General features: G+C 44.5%; 1 long non-coding RNA gene across 1 annotated transcript; it reads right to left on the bottom strand.

Annotated features, from left to right (window-relative positions):
* Positions 1-4,731: 4,731 nt before the first annotated feature.
* On the bottom strand, positions 4,732-18,226 carry LOC107574952 (uncharacterized). Its single transcript, XR_001607767.1, has 3 exons — positions 18,132-18,226; positions 16,473-16,474; positions 4,732-4,743 (listed from the first exon to the last, which is right to left on the bottom strand). It is a non-coding gene; the product is annotated as an uncharacterized lncRNA (long non-coding RNA).
* Between the last annotated feature and the right edge of the window lie 1,755 nt (positions 18,227-19,981).

Here is a 19,981-nt window from a genome sequence, read left to right as displayed (position 1 = left end):
AGATTTTGGTAACACTTTACAATAAGGTCCTCTTAGTAATCGCTACTTAATACATTACAGGGTTAGTTCACCCAGTGGCGTACCGCACATCTTAGAGGCCCCTCTGCAAAGAACGAGATGGGGCCCCACCCACCAGCAGTGATGTCATGTATGAACATTTATTGTGCACCTGCTGCAATTATACTACTGAGTCCGTCTCTGTCATACGCGGAAACCGTTCCGGTGGATGACGTAGGACGTAGGTGTCGCACGCGCGCCTCTGAGAATTGCTCGTGAGTTTGTTTACAGGAGCAAAGGAAGCAAAGATTCCTTACTTTAGCAAAGGAAAACCAGTTTCCTCTTGGCTTATATCGAAATCCTCCAACATTTTTCTTTACAAATCCTCGGTTTGTACTTCTAATTCATGACTGGCGTTTTGTTTTGTTCTCTCTCCGTGTTCGTCACTAATCACGCTATGCATACGTCCAACGTCATCCGCCGGAATGGCTTCCGTGTACCACAGTTAGCTGAAGTGAGAGAGAAGTGTTTATTACATTTGAAATGTGGATATTTTTCTTACAAAAACGCATGAGCCGCTTTTCCAATGTCGGGCCAGTGCGAACCAGTGCTTTAAACGGGCCGGGCGGGGCTAATAGCCTCGGACCTGTAGCACCGTGCCCAAAATCACGATGCGTTTCCACTGTCGAGCCAGAAGCTCCGCTGCGTTTCACTAAAACCTGCCCTTTACATGCTTCTCAGGAACAATGTCATGCTACCCCATCATTTCACCAACAAAGAGAAGATTTATCAGAAAACGAATCAGAAAGTCACTGGAACTAGCACGATCACAAAACATGATAAAAGCGGCCGTTTGTTTGTATGTTTTGTTAAAGATTTAAATCCAAAAGCATTTTACAATAATAGTGATACATTGATCATAGTGAATTAATTTATAAGGATTGAAAATTAGTCACACAGGAATAAAGCGGTATGAACCGTTGTTTCAAAAAAGAAAGGGGACACAGCCTACTTATTCAGTCGAGTTTGTTTCTGTTTATTTGTAGTCACAGTATACATCACATTTAGAAAGAATTATAATTTCTATATTTTTTCCACCACAAATACGACCTGAGTAGCAGAGTGAGAGCTCCCGAAAAGTTATGATATTTTTATGACGTACACAAGACTTATGACACAAGACTTATGACAGATAAAATATGTTACTAAATAAATACACGATTGTGATACAGAATGAGAAGCTGACATCTGATTTCTTCAAGCGGTCGTATTGACCATGTTTACTATGGTAACGTTAATGGCTAGCGTGCATAGTCTTTTTCAACGCTTATAAATTCCTATTTCTGCCTTGTATGGTGATCATAATCCACACTGGATCTCAAACAGAAGTTTCATACATTTGCTGCTGTCTGAAAGTGAGTTTTGAGCTCAACTTATTTTAAAAGTCTTTGATGCTGGTGTTATCTGTTAACTTTATGAAATAATCCGCGGCGCTGTCGCTCTCCAGACATGGAGAAACTCCGCCTTTGTTCATACATAGCCACTCCTCTAGCCCCAGTTGGCCCGCTTTGGCCCAAGGTTTTCGTCGGGCCAAAAAACCCGGGCCTTTGGTCCCGAGGAAGCACCGACGAGGCACGATCAAGCCCCGGAAATGACAGTGGAAACGTGACTGGCCCTGGCACGCACTAGCACGCACGCTTTTGGCCCAACAGTGGAAACGCAGCTATGGATTCACTACAGGAGGTCTTATGGATGCACACACTTTATTTGACGTCTTTTGGACTGTTGAACAAAAACACCCGCCCACTGCAATGATAACGCTTTGAATAGCCAGGACAACTTTTAATATAACTCCGATTGGCTTAGTCTAAAAGAAGTCATATACACCTAGGATGCCTCGAGGGTGAGTCAATCACAGGCTAATTTTCAATTTTGGGTGAACTAACCTTTTAACTAACAGCAAGTGTGTTTACTTGGAGCATTGTATTCTGATTACAATTGGTTTAAAAGTCCAATTTGAATGAAAATGCTCAATGTAAACACCTAATTTGGAATAAAAATGTCCAAACCAACTGAAATTTCAACTTTTCTAATCCATTCAGTAAACACTTGATCGGATTGAAAACTGAAACTGGATAATTTTGTGCATATGCAATGATGTAGAAATAGCGTAATGACATATGACGCATGGAACAGGCTGATGTTGTTGTTGAATATAATACAAGATTGTCGTGTCAATCTAAAATTCTCTTTCCAATCATCTTCTGTGAAGTGATGCACAACACTTTAGATGCTTGTGCTTGTGGTAACACTTTAGATTATGGAACACATATTCACCATTAACTAAGAGATTTCCCTCAATAATTTCCTAATTTGCTGCTTATTGATAGTAAGTAAGGTAGTTGTGTAGCAGTTATATTTAGGTATTTGCTAGAGTTAAGGGTAATATTTTGCCCTTTGCAAAGACCCACCCTCCTTAGTTAACTGTTGCTACGTCTGCTATTAGCCATGATGCTAGCAGCACGTTCTCATGCAGTGAAAAATACATTGCGGAGCAAAGAGGAAACTGACAACATGCTGACAGACAAGACAGAGCAGGTTACTCTTGGTATAAAACAAAGTCTCAGCGTTCAAATTTTAAGAAATTATTTTTTAAGAAGTTTTGTGGCTCTTTAACGTGTTGTGGCAGATCTCTGTAGCGCCTCAGTTCAAGTGGCATGTGAACCGATCATCTCTTTCTCTTTACTAGCACGAAATAAACATGAATGAATCTTCAGAAGGTATCTTGTTTCAACCCCAGAAAGATGTCAATACACATCGTTTTTCAAGTTCAAGTCCACCAGTGTTAATCTACTCTTTTGTCTGGTTTGTTTGTTGGACAAAATGGCAGATTCTATGTTATGATTGGTCAGACTGCCTGTCAATCAAACTCCTGGCAAAGGGTCACTATTAAGTAGCATGCATATTACTAGCATATTGGCTGTTCATTAGTATTTACGTATAAAGCACATATTAATGTCTTATTCAGCATGACCATATTTTAGATCCCTTACACCTACTCCAATTTAACAACTACCTTAACTACTAATATTGAACAAATTAGGAGTTTATTGAGGCAAAATTCATATTTATTCATTAGTTAATAATAAAAATTGGAACTTAAAAAAATAGTGACCGGTTAAAGGATTTATATTATGGTCTTACAGAATAGTAATACACATGCCAATGAGCAACTAGTTAATAGTGAGTAGTGTTTTCTAATCTATAGCATTACCGTGAATTACCTTGTTAAACTAATCTTATTTAAAAGTATTGTAATTTTATGCTAACAAATATTAATAACTGGAACCTCATTGTAAAGTGTTTTATTTTAGTAAAGTGTAAGTAAAGTGTAAATTTTGCGTGAGTATAAGTAGGCAGCAGATGCAGCGCATATTCAGGTTTTCGCTGAGGAGCCGAGCCGGTGACCCGGCCGATCAGCGGTGGTACAGGAGCTGTGGCGACGGGACGTGACGTCTCCGTTCCCTCCTTCAGGGAACGATGGTTACCATACGTAACCGAGACGTTCCCTTTCAGTCGGTCACTCTCGACGTCACGCCGGATGACCGACGAAATTGGGATCCTACCAAAGACCCACAGCTACTGCCCCTTCCAGTGTTCTGTGGAAGCCAATTGCGCCCCTACGATTCAACGAGTGAAGGCCTGGCGCCGGACGCTCCGCCACGTCTGGCTGCCGAGGGGACTGAGGAACTCAACATGGTCTACTATATGGACTCTCTGGAGTGGTTTTGCAAGCTGACCCGAAGCCGGGGCCCCTCAGTGCTTCTAACCATTTGAGGTGAGAACACAGGAGGATACCGGCTATAAAATCTGGCGAACTTGTTAGGGGTCGCCCAGCCCGCAGCTCTACAGATATCCGACAGCGACGCGCCACAAGCCAGCGCCCAGGAGGATGCAACACTTCTAGTTGAGTGAGCCCGCAACCTGAGCGGGCAGGGCACACCCTGTGCCTGATAAGCCAGGGTGATGGCATTCACTATCCAGTGGGCCATCCTCTGCTTAGAGACGGCATTCCCCTTCTGCCGGCCTCCGTTACAGACAAAGAGCTGGTCTGAGGTTCTGAAACTTTGTGTCCAGTCAAAGTAGCCCCTTAAGGCTCGGATGGGACAGAGCAAAGCAAGGGCTGGGTCTGCCTCCTCCGAGGGCAGCGCTTGGAGGTTCACCACCTGATCCCTGAAGGGAGTAGTGGGAACCTTGGACACATAGCCGGGCCAGGGCCTCAGGATCACCTGGGAATCAGCCGGCCCGAACTCTAGGCACGAATAGTGAGAGGTTTCTGGAGTCGCCATTCTCCCGGGAGCACAGCTCGGGATAGCTCGTCGGCTGCCCGGTTGAGCAGCCCAGGAATGGGAACAGCACGAAGCGACCTCAGATGCTTCTGACTCCAGAGGAGGAGGTGGCGGGCGAGTTGCGATAAGCGACGGGAGCGCAGACCACCTTGTCGGTTGACGTACGCAACAGTCGCTGCGTTGTCCGTGCGGACCAGTACATGCTTGCCTCATAAGCGCCCTTTGAGACGGCCCAGGGCAAGGTGCACTGCCAGCAACTCGAGGCAGTTGATGTGCCAGTGCAGTTGGGGCCCCGTCCAAACCCCTGACACTGCAAGCCCGTTGTACGTGGCCCCCCAGCCGGTGGTTGAGGCATCTGTGCAAACCACAGCATGCCTGGAGACCTGCTCCAGGGGCACTCCTGCCCGGAGGAATGCAAGGTCTGACCACGGGGTGAAGGTTTGGTGGCAGGCCGATGTCACTTGGACCCGGGAGGTGCCGCGTTGCCACGCCCACCTCGGGACTCGGCCATGGAGCCAGTGCTGCAGCGGTCTCATATGGAGCAGCCCCAGCGGCGTGACTGCCGCCGTAGCTGCCATATGCCCCAGGAGCCTCTAAAACTGTTTCAGTGGGACCGCCATCCTGCTCTTGAATGTATTCAAGCAGTTCAACACCGACTGAGCACATTCCTGCATGAGGCGTGCTGTCTGTTCGACCGAGTCCAACTCCATACCGAGAAAAGAGATCCTCTGCGTCGGGGAGAGTTTGCTCTTTCCCCAGTTGACCTGAAGGCCCAACAGGCTGAGGTGTGAAAGCACCAAGTACCTGTGCTCGCTTGCCCCGCCAAGTGGTAGCGGCATTTGGACACAATTGCATCGCAACAGACCGCTCCACCTGGGGAACTCCCGTATACAACCCTCGCTGGACCCCCATCAAGGGTGGTGAGGGAGAATGAGCCACCTGGGCGGTTTCTGGCAGTAAAAGGTGCCGTCCATGACCCAGTGATCTCATCATGCACCTCCGGGAAGAAAGGCACTGGGGTGGGGCCCTGAGAACCCAATCGTCCAACCTTGAGGGTTCGGGACGCGGTGGAAGATTCCACTCGAGCCCGACTCTCTCGGTGGCCCGGGAAAGCATAGCCATCATTTCCGGGTCCGTATCTGGCACCACTGGCCGCCCAGAGGGTGGCGACACTGACGGATCTTCATCCCCAGAAAAGTCTGGCTCACCCTCTGATGCTGCGACTGACATCCGATCGTCGGGGGGAGCCTCGGAACAAACAGGTGGTATCCCCCGGGAGGATCCAGCCTGCTCTCTTGCGGGCTCCGCTGGCTTCGAAGTGCCGGCTGGTTCGGGCATCCCCTTCCTTGTAGGAGGGGAATTCCTCATCATGACCGTGAGACCAGTCCGCCCACTGCCAGAAAAAGGGTACCCCTGGCTGCCACCAGAGGGAACCCCAGATCTAGGCAGTGGCACGGGCACTCCGCCCCCTTGCAGGTAACTGAGTCTGGTCCGCAACTCCGAGATGGTCATACCCCCTCAATGGGAGCATGAGTCATCCACGAAAGCCGCCTCAGCGTGCTTCACGCCCAGGCACGAGAGGCAGCGATCGTGACCATCACCCGGCACCAGGTAACGACCGCACCCAGAAACACACGGGTGGTAAGACATCTTTAAAAAGACGCGTCTTCAAAAAGACGTTCCACCCGTGAAGCTCTTTTAGTATGGAAAATTGCTCTTTCAGTGTGCTGAAGCGCACAGGGGAGATGGCCGTCTGCAACACACACAGGGGTAGTGCAGCCTGCTGTGTGCAACCCACTCGACACGGGAAAACCACCGCCACTGAAGCGCCGTACCACCTACACGAGATCCCACAAAGAGCGTGCTTGACTCGTAGTCTTTACTCTCTACTCGTAGAAGGTCAGGAGCAGAACGATAGAACCGCTCGGCTCCGAAGCGAAAAGCTGAATATGCGCTGCATCTGCTGCCTACTTATACTCACGCTGTGATCAGCAGCAGCTGGATGCAATAATCGCATTCCAATGTGCATTGGCTCATTTAGTTTACACTCGAAGTGGATTGGTCTCTCTAAGCGAGATCCCAATTTCGTCGGTCATCCGACGTGACGTAGAGAGTGACCGACTGAAAGGGAACATAACAATTCTAAATGTACAAGATATCGAGAAATACTACATTTGGAGTTAAGCAGGCCCATAATGAAATCTGCATCCACAGACGTGCAGAAAGCTCAGCAAATTTCCACAGAATTGCAATGCACATCATTCATATAAAGATCGACTTCCCCCAACCATTGTCATTTATTAAATATTGTGACAAATTTGATTATGGTTTCAGCTACTTTACTAAGTGTGCAAAAGACTCTCTTCTGTTCTTTGCATGGTAAAATTGAGGCTCCATCTGACCAATCAGGACTGGAAATTGTGTTGACTTCCCAAGTGGAACATGAGAAAAAAAAAGTGCTTTTGTTTTTGATCTTCATTCTCAAAACTGTCAGCATCTTAAGAGAGAGCACACTCAGGTGGTATTTTGCTTTCAGGGTAGCAGAATAAACTCTGAGATGCTGTCATGTTTAATTTTAGGCTGTGCCTCAAAGAGACGTTAATGACATGTTTCTTTTTACTATGCCTTTAGAAACATAAGAAATCTGTAACAGTATGTATTAGAGAATTCTGATGAATTAGATAAAAAGATGCATGCTTGATATCTCCAAACAATCTGACATGTACATTAGACACCTACATATTATATTTCCTGTTTGTTTCAGTTGACATGCTACCTTGCCGCAGGCTTAGGCCGAATATGCTGACTTTTTGTATTGTCTGTGCAGATGTTGTGCAAAGTGATTTAAATATGGTAAAATGTGTCGATCACAGTGACGTGTCCAGCATGCTTATAAGTAGGTGAAAGCATAATCAAATTAGCCACAATATTTAATAAACGAGATTGAGGTTGAGGGAGGTAGATCTTTGACAGGTGTTGCAATTCTGCAGAAATCTGCTGAGCTTTCTACACACGTCTGTGGACGAAGATTCATTGTGGGCCTGCTTGTAAGTCAATCAAACTGTATTTTTTCTCAAACTACAAATATCCTAATCATTATTGTACATGTCATGAATCAGCATTTTTTAAATATATTAGATTCACTAAATTTATGAAGGGGTTCTATGATTTTTTTCTGTTGGGTTTAAACTGAATATTACAATGTACAGTGTTCCTTTGCATCCACATTCCTGCTTCTCTTTCCATATTTTATGAGTAGTTCATATGGTGGCAACTTGCAAGCATATGGCACAATGTATCCCTCAAAATGTTTACAATAACATAAAAAAATCGAAGTTCGGTCGAATTATCATATTTACTGTGATATTTCAGTTATCATATAGCTTTTTTGCAGCCATTATACAGTCTTCAGTGTCATGTGATCCTTCAGATATCATTCTAATATACTGATCTGATCCTCAAGAAAAATTTCATATTTTTATCAATGTTGAAAACAGCTGTGCTGCTTAATATTTTAGTAGAAACTGATACTTTTTCAGGATTCTTTGATGAATATAAAGATCAAAAACAGCATTTGTTTGCAATATAAATCTTTTCCAAAAGATAATGTCTTTACAGTCACTTTTTAATAAACCACTTTTAAGTCATTGCTGAAAGAAAGAAAGAAAGAAAGAAAGAAAGAAAGAAAGAAAGAAAGAAAGAAAGAAAGAAAGAAAGAAAGAAAGAAAGAAAAAAAGAAAGAAAGCTTTTGAATGGTAGTATATTTGAGCAATTTTATATTTTCTGAGCATTATAAAATTGTGTCCTAGTAGGCAGAAGTGAGGCTGTAAGTACAATGATTCATTCCTTCCCTCGACCTTCGCTTGTCATCACTGATAAACACCTGTGCCAGCTCAGAGTCTGGCTCTCCTCCCCTGTTTCCATTCATCCATCTGCCAATCCATCCTGCATCACTCTATCCACTCCTGCTTGATGTATCATCTCTGTTTGCTCTCTCCTGTTAGCGTAAAGTTAATTTTAGAGGCCACTGGCAGTGAATAATGGTGTTCCGTGAATAGACCCGCATGACTCCTCTGCCGTTTGTTAGGTTGTGTTACATTGTTTTAGCATCTGTATCTGCTGATAACGTTATGAAATAAACAAGATTAAAGTCTTGGCTGATGTGTGAGGTGTGACCCGTGACGTTACCCAGAATGCATCAGCACTTTAGACCAGAATATTTGGGTATAGGCACATGCATAACCACACTGACTTTATGAAAAACACAATGTACAATGGATTTATTGAGATTCTCAAACGTTTGTGACACTGCTCGGCGAGTGCTGCTGATTTGTATTTATTTATTCTTTCTTTCTTAGTTTTTATGTTTTGATTTGCCTTGGAAAAACACTCTATGGGAGCAGCCGCCGCTGCCAATACAACTCTGTCTCTCTAGCACTGTGCCTGAAGCCTATAAGGAAAGGCCATCCTTGCCAAAACACACTGGTGTCCCAAAGTCACAGGCAATTATAGGTCATAACAAATTCCACTATTGTTTCTGGAACAGCATCAGGGCATTTGTATGCACACACCTTATTGTTAAATGCTGATATTATTCTGCCTGACAGCTCGACACATGCACAAAGAATAAAAAGAGAAGCCCATGAGATAGGAAAAGGCAAGGGAGCGAGGATGCCTCCTGGCTGTTCTTCTCTTTCGTTACAAATTCCTGTTGTCAAAAGCCTTGTATGCAGTGGGGAAAAACAACCAGAGGGTTCAGGATTTAAAAAAAAAAAAGTTAATTTCAGCAGCATCGTGACGTCACTTTACAGCAGCGTGATGCCGGTGTTTGAAGTACAAAGTCTTTCATACAACGCATTTCTCATTCACATCCCGTAGCGCTGACACAGTCATTCGGTGAGTCAGGTTTACATGCACCTTTCCATCTAATAATAGCCTGATGAATGAATGGCCTATTAAAGTCAACAGAGACATTAAATTATTTAATGTTAATGTCTTAATTTAAATGCAAATCACTGCCTTATGGCCTCATACAGTGGAGCTGTAAAGTTCAAACCTACTGTTTGCGTGTTATGTGGCGTCCTGTTGTGCACATGCTCTTAAGATATAGTTTATACATTCTGCTGTGTTGAATGAAATCGAGATTGTAAATGTGTATGATTTTACATTTGATATCTGTTAGCTGTATATATTTCTATAGCATATTTCATTTTGTAAACACAGCTCAATAAACTGATGCTGACTCACCCACATCCAATGATTATGTGCCTGTAATTCCATCTCAAAAACATGGTTAGTTGATGGCTAAAACTAAAGTATGTAATGTCTAATCTAATGTCTAATGTGTAACTTCTGTTTTAAAATGTTCAAAAGTTTGGCGTTAAGGTTTAAGAAATCATCACTTTTATATACTGTATATATAAAAAATGAATTCAACAGACCAAAAGTGACAGTTAATGACATGTATAATTACACATAAATATAGCTGAATGCAGCAATTATTGAGGTCAAGCTCTAGTTGGTCATTTTTGGCCTATTTGAACGTTGGACTTTTTTTTGCATACTTTTAAACATCGCACAGTTCAAACACTTGCTACACATTGAATTTGTGTAGAATCTTCAAAGCTTTAGCCTTTTGATTTACACAGCATGCCACTAATACACTGTTGTTTGTTTAATTTTACAGAGACTTGAGTTTTTGAAGGTAGAACTGCAGCAATTGGCTCCAAGTGACACACAATTACACACAGTTATATAAAGTTGTACCACACAGGATTAGAACCCACAATCTCTGGGTGATCCATCTCATTGCGCCACTGAGAAGACATGGGCTATTGCAGATGCAGAAGCTCCATAATTCAAGTGACACTCAAGTGATTTTGTATATAAATATATAGTATTTAGATATTATTTACTTAGTATTTACTTAGATGATATCATACTTTGAGAAGCACAACATCTGGAAAAGAAGCAACTTCAGCATAATTTCTTGCCACAATAAATATGCTGCTCTGGACATGCGTGACACCAGGGGCCTCATTTATAAAATGTTGCGTATAAACATTTTAATAATTTCTCAAAAGTGCATAAGTGCGATTCAGAGAAAACGAACGTGCGCACAAAAACACACGCGTACGCCTCTCTTCCAGATGTGCCATTTATAAATCGCAAATGATCTTGAAATTGTGCGCAGCTGACTGGTGTCAGATCTCCGCCTTGTAAACGCCCCCTAATTAATATCATTACCATATAAAAGAGCACAAGCCAAAATCCGAATTTGTATGCTTGAGAATGACGAGCACAATGAAAAAAAAAAACTTTACTGAGTCTGAAATTGAGGTCCTGCTGGCGGAGGTAGAGGTTCGTGCGGGGACGCTTTTTATTTAATAATGTGTAATTATTCTGTGGACAAACAATGTGTGTGTGGTTATATTTTTTCTATTGACTATTATCAAAATTACTACTTCTAGAAACAGTAGTAGTTGTTACGTATCCGGTCCATGAACTTCCGTCTGCTAGCCATCAGAGGTCACCCTTTCCATTTTCATTGACTCTCGCACTACACACTGTTGCACATCACCCCGGACTACATATCCCATCATCATTGCACTGATTGCACACAGCCCTGATTGCGCACAGCACTGATTGCACACAGCTGTTTCATATCACTCATTCACTATTTAACAACCAGTCTCACTCCGTTCTGGCTGCCGAGTATTGTAAGCATTTCTCACTCTCTCAGCGATAGCTACTCTACGGAGCCTGTTTCCTTTCGATAGCCTTAGCCTAGCCTAGCCTAGCCTAGCCTAGCCTAGTCTTGCCTTGTCTGTTTCCTCGTCTTCTGATTATTGCCTGTGTACTTCGGATTACCTCTCTCGTCTTGCCCTGTTCGGATACTGTTTGCCCCTGCCTGGACCTTTGCATTGTTATTGGATAACCCCTCGTGTCAAGCCCTCTGGATATTGTTAGCCCATTTTGGATTACTCTTCTGTCTTGCCCTTATTATACCTGTTTGCCATTGTGCCAGTGTTTCTGACCTCTTCTGCTTTAATAAAAGCTTGCACATGGATCCGCACGTCTCACGTCTTGTCAGCCCCGTTACAGCAGCAGTAGTAGTAGTAGGTTTCCAAAAGTAAGAATAAACTATGAATTCAAGTGAAATTCAGTCATCTTCTAAAAAGTGAGTCATCCTACTTGTAAAATCACTTGCTATGAAAACTAATAAAATGTTTATCACGACATTCTTGCAAAACTTTAAAAAACATTATTGAAAGAAAAATTGGACGTTCATTTTAAGCATTAGGCGACTAATCGCACATTTATTAATAAACCATTTAGATCATTATAATGACTTGAATTGCCTACAAAGTCGTCTAAGCGCACAAGCACACGCATAAAGCTTGCCACAGCGCACCGGCTATGATTATGAATGTGTCGGGGAAAAACAAAAAGGAGGCTGCATTAACATTTTAATAATTCACTGATAAACAAGTGCTTTCTTTGTTTTGGTTTAAGAGATGAACTTGGCGAGTTTTAAAATAGAGGAGGCACACTAATTGTATTGATCTGGGATCCCTGCATGCCGATTATTATTATTATTTGCTTAACCACTTTAAAATGTTTTTTTGGTTGCTTTTATCAGAAAACGTAAAGAAAACAACATACATACAGCAAGATAATATCACTTCACTTACCTTGCCTATCACTTGAAGCAAACATCCATCCCTTCTTAAAAGTCTGTGTTAAAAGAGAGCTGGCTGTTGCGCCATTTAATTAAGCCGACTGCTGTAGCCTATATCCAGTTTAGGCTGTTTTCCCTAAATTTGTATATATACTGTTTGAATGACAGCTTGGTAAATCTGATGGCGATCAAATATTCAATATCGCTACTCATCATAAGTACTTGGTACATTATCAGCGCAGCGGGAGACGTTCAAACTATTATCACGTAATTTACGTCTCTGTGATGATTGGTTGATATCAGAAGGGAGGCTAGCCACCCTTGCGAGGGTTCTTTTCGCAACACTCCTCAGTGCTGAAAGTGAACACTCTATGCTGATTGGTTCATTTTTGTTACCAACGGAGGCACGAGAGCTCACCTCTCCCTCGGCCTACCCCTACCCTTATCTATCATTAGTGGTTGCAATTACATCAGCAGATTCGGCACATTCGTGATAGAAAAGCGGGACTTTCACGTTATTTTATTACAACTGTGAAATTACAAACAAAAAATACACATTCTGAGTCATGAACCGAAATTAATTGTGAATTTTATTAACATTAAATCTTCCTCCTTCCATTTTCACCTCAAAATTATGGGGAAGCTGTGCCTCCCCTGCCTCCCCCGACGAGCCGCCACTGTCGGCGACACCAACTCGTCATCTCCGCAGTAGTGAAGCGCCTGTGTGTATGTTTCACACGGATTACATAATCTGAGAATATGTCACTGTCCTGCAGTGAGCGCTAATGTTCAGCTTCCACACAGACACTTGAATATAGCACACATTTCTCTGGGTTAACATTAGATTGAGTGGCCATGTAAAGTTCCTAATACTTGCATTTCAGATGATAAGCCATATTTGTGGTGGATGATTGATAGGTGAGCGTTTGGATGTCCTGCCGGATGTACTGTATTACCATAGATCAGCCGTTAACGATCTGCGTGACTTTGCCAATGTGGATTTTTTTTCTGTGACTAAGCGACTAAAAGATTTTGGTCGACCAAGCCTCTTCTGGTCGACTAATGATTAGTCGACTATTAGGGGCCAGCCCTAATATATAGTGTATTTTATACAAGTATAACTGATGTAAATGACAAAAACTAAGTTTAAGGCTAAATTAAGACTTCGCAAGTCCTCTTGTAAAATAAAATAAAAAAACAACAACATGGAATAAACTGTGTACAGAAAGCGAGTAAAGAACTCTCAACATTAGGCTACTAAAAAGGTCAGTTTAATCTCACAAAAACTCCCGTTAATAAAAAATCGGACTACACTGCATTAATCTCTAACACTGCATCTTTATTATTTATGATGAATTCGGTGATTGCACGAACACCACTTTTATTATTATTGCAGCTTAGATAGCAGCAGTACTCCGACTTTGCCACAAGGAAAAGTGTGTACGTCTGCTCAGACCCTGACGTGGTGGTAAGTACTTTTCCACGTCAAAGAGCGTTTTTATAAATATGAACGTTGCCATGGATTTTAGCGTATGCACACTCTAAGATCAAATCTGTACGTACGCACATTTTATAAATGAGGCCCCAGATTCGAACCCATGACCTGAAAGATCCAGGCCAGTGGCTTAGCAGAGTGCACCACTCAGTAGACTCACTTTCTACAGGCTGCTGAGGAAAGGTTTAGGTGTGAGAATGAGCTCCCTAATTAACTTCTTTAGCATTTTAACCAGAGTAACATGCGAAGTTAAGTTAATGGTAACACAGTTTATGGTTAACTTGATAGCTAAAGAGTCAAATTAAACAACTTGGTAACTGGTTAGCCCATAACTTATTAGCAGGCTAAGCTTAATAGCAGAAGACAAGAAACACAGGCATGGTCAACTTCCAAGAAATATTTCTTGGGAACAGTAGCAAATATAAAAAAATCTGTTTAGTAATTTTTATGCGGCTCAGTCCAAAGATCATACGATCAGATTTTGGACAAAATTGGCCAAAATTTGTAGGAGGAGTAGCAAAAAAACTCATTTAATTCAATATGGTTGACAGGCACATTCATGGAAAATGACAAATGAGACATAGTCAGAATCAGCATAACCCGGGGAATTAAATTATCATAATTTGGACAATGTAGCAAGTTTTGTTTCGATTGATCAAAGTTTGGCTGAGATTAAACCTCTGAACCAATTTTGGGTCAACCTCGTTAAATTCACGACATCATAACTTTTGAACAAAGATGAATAAAAAAAAGATCTGTTTGGTCAGTTCTGTGCGGCTCAGCCCAAAGATCATCTGAGCCAATTTTGGGAGGAGTAGCGAAAAGACAGAATACTATACTTTTGTACTGTACTGTAAGCTATTGAATGTGATCAGCATGAAGGGAGTAATCAGGTGTACTAAGTTTCATTTTTCTAGAATTAGGGGCTCAGGAGTTATTACCATTTTAATGTTGAATTTTTGAAATAGTGGTGGTGTTATAGAGTTAGTCCTAGAGACCCCAAAGTTGGTCAGAACAGTTTTCATGGTCATCACTACAAGCGTGCCAATTTTCATAATTTTCCTATATTCCCTTCATAGGGCTGCCATAGACTCCCATTGGGGAAAAATAATAATAAAGAAAACATACAGATACAATAGGGGCTACAGCCCTTGGGGCTTGGCCCCTAACTATAATTTAGATTTACAAAAGATGTCTATTACAAATAAGTGTTGTTCTTTTGAACTTTCACTCCATCAAAGAATCTTAAAAAAGAGAGGAAAAATCTAGAAAATCAAGTTCCCTTTCAGTCGGTCACATTCGACATTACGTCTGAACAGACTGACGAATGGGGTCTCACCCGATCTTGGATGGTTCATGTTCTCAATGTGGGGACATGACCATCTCGGCATTAAGATCGAGACTCAATTACCTTAAACGGTATAGAGTCCCCTCTGCCACACCCCAATCTAGTTCCTCTTCCCATAAGAGGGCTACTTTGGCTGGTGGCCAGGGTGATCTGAGGGTTGCGGTGTGGGCTTCCCCGATGAGACAGCCTTCTCAAGCCACACCCCCCTCACAAACACTGCAGCCTGTGCAGCCTCCGGTTAAGCTTGCTTGGCCCTCTCACCAGGATCCCAGCATCTCATTTGGGGCTCAGGAGGATGACCAAATGTGGATCGCCGCATCACAAAGCGGGCTCGAGTCCTCGGGAGATGAGGATTCGACTGCGTTGCCTCCCTCTGGGACGCCAGCGTTGCCCGAGTCTGATCCCGAGCTGATGGCCACTCTTTCCCGGGCAGCTGAGAACATCGGGCTCGAGTGGAATCCTCCACCCTGTCCTGAACGTTCGAGGCTGGACGATTGGTTCCTGGGGGCTGCACGCGCTGATCGTCAGCGCCCCCCCACCGGTTCCTTTCTTCCTGGAGGTGCATCAGGAAGTTACCAGTTCGTGGAAGGCACCTTTAACTGGCTGAAACCGTTCTGGTGCTACCTCTGCCTTCACTGCCCTCGATGGTGGGGTAGCCAAAGTGTATGCGGGGATACCCCCAGTGGAGCACAAGGTTGCGATGCAATTGTGTCCTCAGTGCGCCTTCACCTGGCGTGGTGGTCCCAAGCTCCCGTCCAAAGTCTGTAAGTTGTCATCCACGCAGTTTGAGGCCGTAAAACATATTCTGTCCAAGCGGCCCGCTGCTGCATCCACACTGCTACCATCTCAGCCACCTCAGCCTGCTCGTCGCCGAGGGCGCCCCCCCCTGCAGTCTTCTCCACTCCCGCTCGGTCACAGCAGCAGCCTCCACCCCGGCAGCAGCGAGGAGATGGCCGCAGAAGGGTGGCGCAGCCCGTCTCTGCCCCTAAACCTGCCAAGCTTCCAGCCAAGCAGCATTCCTGAGACGGGCGACCCGGAGATGGTAGCAGGACCACTCCTTCCCCGGAGGAGGGCCGGGGGAGAATCCTTTGTTTTCGTTCTCTTTTTGTTCAGCCACTGGCCCCACGACCAGCTTCCTTTGCCAGTTTCCAGGCAGAGCTGGCTCGAGAACGCATTGCCTTCTCACAACCCTTTTTCCATGTCTCGGACTCAGACGAGTGCTCGCACTCTGCCCTCGCTAAGGGACACTACACCTCCCATGTCGGGGGCCGTCTGTTCCGCCTCGCTGCCCTACTGTAGTTCCATTGACCCCGCTGGCTCGGTTTCTGGGAGCCTGGCTACAGTTCTTCAGTCCATCCCGCTGGCTCATCTGAACGATCATGCTCGGCTACGCGATTCAATTCACCCAGCGTCCCCCCAGGTTTCGGGGTATTCGCGCTATGATGGTGGGCAAGGGTGCTCCTATCATGCTCACGGAGGTCGTGACCAATGTTGGGCAAGTTACTTCCAAAATGTAATACATTATATATTACTAATTACTGTCTTTTGAAAGTAATTACTGACATTACAATATTACTGTCTCTGAATTGTAATGCATTACACTACTTTTGAGTTACTTTTACCAAAATGTCCACATAAGTATTCCAAAATGCCAAAATGTAGTTTATTGCTGCTTATTCTACATCCAGTGGAGGGTAATGTGGTAGGTCTATACAGCATAAAATTATAAAATCATATTTAGATACCAGTATAGGTCTACATTAATGTTACGTTGTAGCCTAGTTTAGGTTAAACACAGATAAGCACAAACCGCATTATTACATTCATAAATAACACCGGTAAATAAAGCGAAATGTTATAATATACAAACAATAAACACAATACCTAGCCTATAGGCTATTTTGAACATTAGTTCAATGCAAAACTGAAAGCAAATGGCATTCTCGTGCAGCCTACCTCTCTCAATCCCCTTACGAAAAATAAGTTTATTCAAGTGTGCTATTAGTATACTTCTTTTAAACAAAAAAAATAGGAAAGTATACTTTTAGTCTACTTTTTCTGTACTTCGCAGAAATGGGCTTTATGTTCTTCTCAGAAAAATACTTAAAATTACATTTAAGTATACTTGAATTATACTTGAAAAAGTCAGCAGCATATCTCTTAATCTTTTCCTTTCGTTTTGTTAATCTGTTAATTAGGCTATTTAAGTCAAATATTTTGCATATTCATTCATTTGATAGACTATGATTTAATAAAAGCAGATTTAGTTATTTTTAGTTTAACTTATTTTTGTTGCTTGTCTGCGCTCGTCCGCCGCCTTTTTTCTCTTCTTCGACCCCGCAGCTCTCTCCGATAGCTTAGTGTTAGTGGCACCAGTCCAGGTATTTCCAGGTTTTACTCGTGCTATTTCTCCATGTTGAGAGTTTGGTGTTGCACATATTGCACCCTGACTATGCATTCTTATGCTTTTCTCTGACGAACTGAAAATAACAGGAGTGTGTCCATCTCACAAATGTAGAATCCATCTCTGCAGTCATCTCAACCATCTAATTCCAGCATCAGGAAATAGACAAACTATTTTACCCAAGGAATTTTTTCTCTGGTGCTGTTGCGGTGTTGGTAATTTCACCACTTAATTTTGAGTTAAAATGTTGTTGTAACTTGCGTTACTGAGATTGTAACGAATAATAATATTACCCAAATTGTATTAGTAATGCGTTATATTACTGCGTTACAGCAAAAAGTAATATACCAATGTAATATTATTACTTTTGTAATGCATTACTCCCAACACTGCGATAGAGCCGATCCCTCCAGCCGACATGAAGTCCGGCTTCTACAGCCCCTACTTCATAGTACCCAAAAAAACAGGTGGGTTACGGCCAATCCTAGACTTGCGTGCCTTGAACCGAGCTCTTCACAGACTTCCGTTCAAGATGTTAACGCCCAAACGCATTTTTGAATGCATTCGTCCCATGGATTGGTTTGCAGCGATCGACCTGAAGGACGTGTACTTTCATGTCTCCATTCTTCCTCAACACAGACCATTTCTTCAGTTTGCTTTCGAGGGGCAGGAATATCAGTACAAAGTTCTACCATTCGGGTTGGCCCTGTCTCCCCGCGTCTTTACTAAGGTCGTAGAGGGAGCTCTGGTCCGTATCCTCAACTACCTTGATGACTGGTACTCACTCTCGTGTACAGTTGTGCAAGCACAGGGATCTGGTACTCAGACACCTCACCCGTCTGGGTCTTCGGGTTAACTGGCATCCGCAGCGGCGGTCATACCGCTCGGGTTGCTTCGTATGAGACCGCTTCAGCACTGACTTCACGGCCGAGTCCCAAGATGGGCATGGCAACAGGGCACGCTCCGAGTGACCATCACCCCGGCCTGCCGCCGAACCTTCACCCCATGGTTGGACTTCTCGTTTCTACGGGCTAGTGTTCTCCTAGAACCGGTGTCCAGGCATGTTGTTGTGTCAACAGATGCCTCTGCCACGGGCTGGTGTGCCATGTGCAACGGACATGCTGCGTCAGGCTCCTGGAGGGGACCCCGACTTCAGTGGCATGTCAATTGCCTCGACTTGCTAGCAGTAGAGCTTGCTCTGCACCGCTTCAAGGCCCTGCTGAAGGACAAGCACATTCTGGTCCGTGCGGACAACACTGCGACCGTAGCGTACATCAACCATCAGGGCGGTCTACGCTCCCGTCGCATGTTGCAACTCGCTCCCCATCTCCTTTTGTGGAGTCAGAAGCATCTGAGGTTGCTTCGTGCCGTTCACATCCCGGGCAGGCTCAATTGTGCAGCCGACAAGCTCTCACAGCAGCAGTCTCGCCCCGGGGAATGGAGACTCCATCCCCAGTCGGTTCAATTGATTTGAGAATGCTTTGGAGATGCTCAGGTAGACTTGTTTGCCTCTCCAGACAATTCCCACTGCCAGTTGTTTTACTCCCTGACCGAGGGCACCCTTGGCATGGACGCTCTGGCACACAGCTGGCCGCAGCGCTTGCGCAAGTATGCGTTTCCCCCAGTGAGCCTTCTTGCACAGACTTTGTGAAAGATCAGGGAGGATGAGGAGCAGGTCCTCATGGTTGCGCCTTATTGGCCCAGCCAGACCTGGTTCTCCGAACTTGTAGTCCTCACGACAGCCCCTCTCTGGCCAGTCCCTCTGAGGAAGCACGGGGCACCCTCTGGCACCCGCATCCTGATCTTTGGAACCTGCATGTATGGGTTCTGGACGGCCGATCCCTCCAGCCGACATGAAGTCCGGCTTCTACAGCCCCTACTTCATAGTACCCAAAAAAACAGGTGGGTTACGGCCAATCCTAGACTTGCGTGCCTTGAACCGAGCTCTTCACAGACTTCCGTTCAAGATGTTAACGCCCAAACGCATTTTTGAATGCATTCGTCCCATGGATTGGTTTGCAGCGATCGACCTGAAGGACGTGTACTTTCATGTCTCCATTCTTCCTCAACACAGACCATTTCTTCAGTTTGCTTTCGAGGGGCAGGAATATCAGTACAAAGTTCTACCATTCGGGTTGGCCCTGTCTCCCCGCGTCTTTACTAAGGTCGTAGAGGGAGCTCTGGTCCGTATCCTCAACTACCTTGATGACTGGTACTCACTCTCGTGTACAGTTGTGCAAGCACAGGGATCTGGTACTCAGACACCTCACCCGTCTGGGTCTTCGGGTTAACTGGCATCCGCAGCGGCGGTCATACCGCTCGGGTTGCTTCGTATGAGACCGCTTCAGCACTGACTTCACGGCCGAGTCCCAAGATGGGCATGGCAACAGGGCACGCTCCGAGTGACCATCACCCCGGCCTGCCGCCGAACCTTCACCCCATGGTTGGACTTCTCGTTTCTACGGGCTAGTGTTCTCCTAGAACCGGTGTCCAGGCATGTTGTTGTGTCAACAGATGCCTCTGCCACGGGCTGGTGTGCCATGTGCAACGGACATGCTGCGTCAGGCTCCTGGAGGGGACCCCGACTTCAGTGGCATGTCAATTGCCTCGACTTGCTAGCAGTAGAGCTTGCTCTGCACCGCTTCAAGGCCCTGCTGAAGGACAAGCACATTCTGGTCCGTGCGGACAACACTGCGACCGTAGCGTA

The sequence above is a fragment of the Sinocyclocheilus grahami genome, unplaced genomic scaffold (assembly GCF_001515645.1).
Source record: "Sinocyclocheilus grahami isolate Dianchi unplaced genomic scaffold, SAMN03320097.WGS_v1.1 scaffold2408.1, whole genome shotgun sequence".
Taxonomy (NCBI): domain Eukaryota; kingdom Metazoa; phylum Chordata; class Actinopteri; order Cypriniformes; family Cyprinidae; genus Sinocyclocheilus; species Sinocyclocheilus grahami.
The sequence above is the reverse complement of the archived record's forward strand: the minus strand, read 5'-3'. Positions and strand labels throughout refer to the sequence as shown.